Source organism: Macaca thibetana, chromosome 5, assembly GCF_024542745.1.
Source record: "Macaca thibetana thibetana isolate TM-01 chromosome 5, ASM2454274v1, whole genome shotgun sequence".
Taxonomy (NCBI): Eukaryota; Metazoa; Chordata; class Mammalia; order Primates; family Cercopithecidae; genus Macaca; species Macaca thibetana.
The window spans coordinates 85,438,753-85,441,768 of record NC_065582.1 but is presented as its reverse complement, the minus strand read 5'-3'; positions in this window follow the sequence as shown (position 1 = coordinate 85,441,768).

The window sequence follows — 3,016 nt, the reverse complement described above, 5'->3', positions numbered from 1 at the left end:
AACTGGTCTGTTACAATAATGAATATATTGTTTATACATTATATAAACAATTATAGTTTCTGTATCAGCCTTAGATTTCGCAAATTTGTCAATAGCTTTGTCAAAGTTGATTGTCTTTATATATTCCTATTTCATGGACTATATTAGCTAGATTTGTCAATCTATCCTACCCATAAAGACTGAAGAACACTTTTTAATTCAATTTAAAAGGTTTTTGTCACACAAAGCAACAAATATAAAACTAGAAAAAATTATAAATATGAATATAAATTTGAAGGAAATTACTAAAAATCCTGTTGTACTATATATTCCAGAAATTTTAAACACTGAGGAAAACTTCAACTTGCACCATGGAGTGAGAGAATCGAAGTAATTCAAGTGTTGTATTTCATCTTTTCCATCACTAGGTTGTCATTTATTTCAAGGTTTTTTTTTTTTTTTTTTTGTAATTTAACTTCTAAGTTCAGGGGTACATATGCAGGTTTGTTATATATGTAGACTTGTGTCATAGGGATTTGTTGTACAGATTACTTTATGACTCAGTTATTAAGTTCAATACCTATTAGTTATTTTTTTCTCATCCTCTCTTTCCTTGCACTCTCCACCTTCTGATAGGCCCAATTGTCTGTTGTTTCCCTCTGTGCTACTCATCATTTAGCACCCACTTGTAAGTGAGAACATACGATATTTGGTTTTCTGTTCCTGAATTGGTTTTCTAAGGATAATGGCCTCCAGCTCCATGATGCTTCTGCAAAGGGCATGATCTTATTCTTTCTTATGGCTACATAGTATTCCATGGTGTATATGTACCACATTTTTTTATTCAATCTATCATTGATGGGAATTTAGGTTGATTCCATGCCTTTGCATTGTGAATAGTACTGCAATGAACATACGCATGCATGTGTCTTTATGACAGAATGATTTATATTCCTTTGGGTATATCCCAAGTATTGGGATTGTGGGGTCTAATGATATTTCCATTTTTAGGTCTTTGAGGAATTGCCACACTGTTTTGCACAGTGGTTGAACTAATTTACATCCCCCAAAACAGTGCATAGGCATTCCTTTTTCTCTGTGACCTTGCTAGCACTTATTTATTCATTTTTGACTTTTTAATAATAGCTATTCTGAATGGTGAGAATCTTCTACTTAATTCAGGAATGTGTAGCTCCACAAGAGTAGTTCCCCAGCACCCAAAGAGAGCTTGAAGGATTCAAAACCATTATGAACTTCCTCTTAAAATAAACATATGTAGTTGTGTCTACATGCATCAGGGACTGACTAGATGACTGAGGATTCTTTGAATTAACTTTTATGAAAACTACAACATTTGTTAAAGAACAAATAATTCAAATGTGCTGATTTGTAACTTAAATAATATGTTATTGAAAAATAAATAGTAACCTGTGCAATTATTTAGAACTTAGACTAATAGAAGCCTTTAGAGACAGGACTATTAGTGACATTGCTTAGAATTACTGGAATACTTTGATAATAAAAAGGAGATTAATTTTAAATTAGTTTTATCATTGCTTTGAAATTTTCCACAGGCAATGCACCTCCTTATCCTATTGCTCTGCCCTAGGTAAGTCCCTGGAAATTGTAATAGTAGTTAATATTTGTTGAGTCATTCAGAGTTAATGCATGTTTAATCATTGTCATGAATAAATCAGCTAATCCCAAATGCCTTTCCAACATGTTTTATGGTGGCTTTTGTCCAAGGGTTTGTTTTTGTTTTTTTTTTTTTCTCTTGATTTAGAAGACTTGGGGTTGACTGTTCAATTCCATTGAAAATACTAGATCAAAGCGAAAAGAACAAAGCCAGAGGCATCACATTACCAGGCTTCAAACTATACTACAAAGCTACAGTAACCAAAACAGCATGGTGCAAAACAGACATTACAGACCAATGGAACAGAATAGATAACCCAGAAATAAAGCCACACACTTACAGTCATTTTATATTTGACTAAGTTGACAAAAATAAGCAATGGAGAAAGAACTCCCTATTCAATAAATGGTGCTGGGATAACTGGCTAGCCATGAGCATAATAAAGAAACTGAACACCTACCTTTTACTGTATACAAAAATTAACTCAAAATGGATTAAAGTTTCAAATGTAACGTCTCAAACTATAAGACTCTTAGGAGAAAATGTAGGAAACACAATTCTGGACAAAGACGTTGGGAAATAATTTAGGGCTAAGTCCTAAAAAGTAATTGCCACAAAAACAAAATTGACACGTGGAACCTAATTAAACTAAAGAACTTCTGCACAGCAAGAGAAACTAACAACAGAGTAGAAAGACAACCTAGAGAATGAGTAAAATATTCACAAACTTTGTATCTGACAAAGGTCTAATATGCAAAATCTATAAGGAAGTTAAGCAATTGAAAAAGTAAAATCAAATAACCTCATTAAAAAGTAGCCAAAGAATATGAACAGACAGTTCTCAAAAGAAGACATACAAGCAGCCAACAAGGAAATAATAAAATGCTCAACATTAGTAATCATCAGAAAAATGCAAATCAAAATCACAATGAGATACCATCTCACGCCATTCAGAATGGCTATTAATAAAAAGTCAAAAAACAGCCTGCTGGTGAGGCTGTGGAGAAAAGGGAATGTGTATACACTGTTGGTGGAAAAGTAAATTAGTTCAGTCACCGTGGAAAGCAGTCTGGAGATTTCTCAAAACATTTAAAACAAAAGTACCTTTTGACCCAACAATCTCATTACTAGGTATATATCCAAAGGAAAACAAATCTTTCTACCAAAAAGACACGCACACTCACATGTTCATTGCAGCACTATTCATAATATCAAAAACATGGAATCAACCTAGGTGCCCGTCAATGGTAGATTGGATAAAGACAATGTAGTACATGTAACACCAAGGAATACTACACAGCCATAAAAAGGAATAAAGTCATGTTCTTTGCAGCAACATGGATGCAGTTGGAGACCACAATCCTAAGTGAATTAATGCAGGGACAGAAAACCAACTACTTC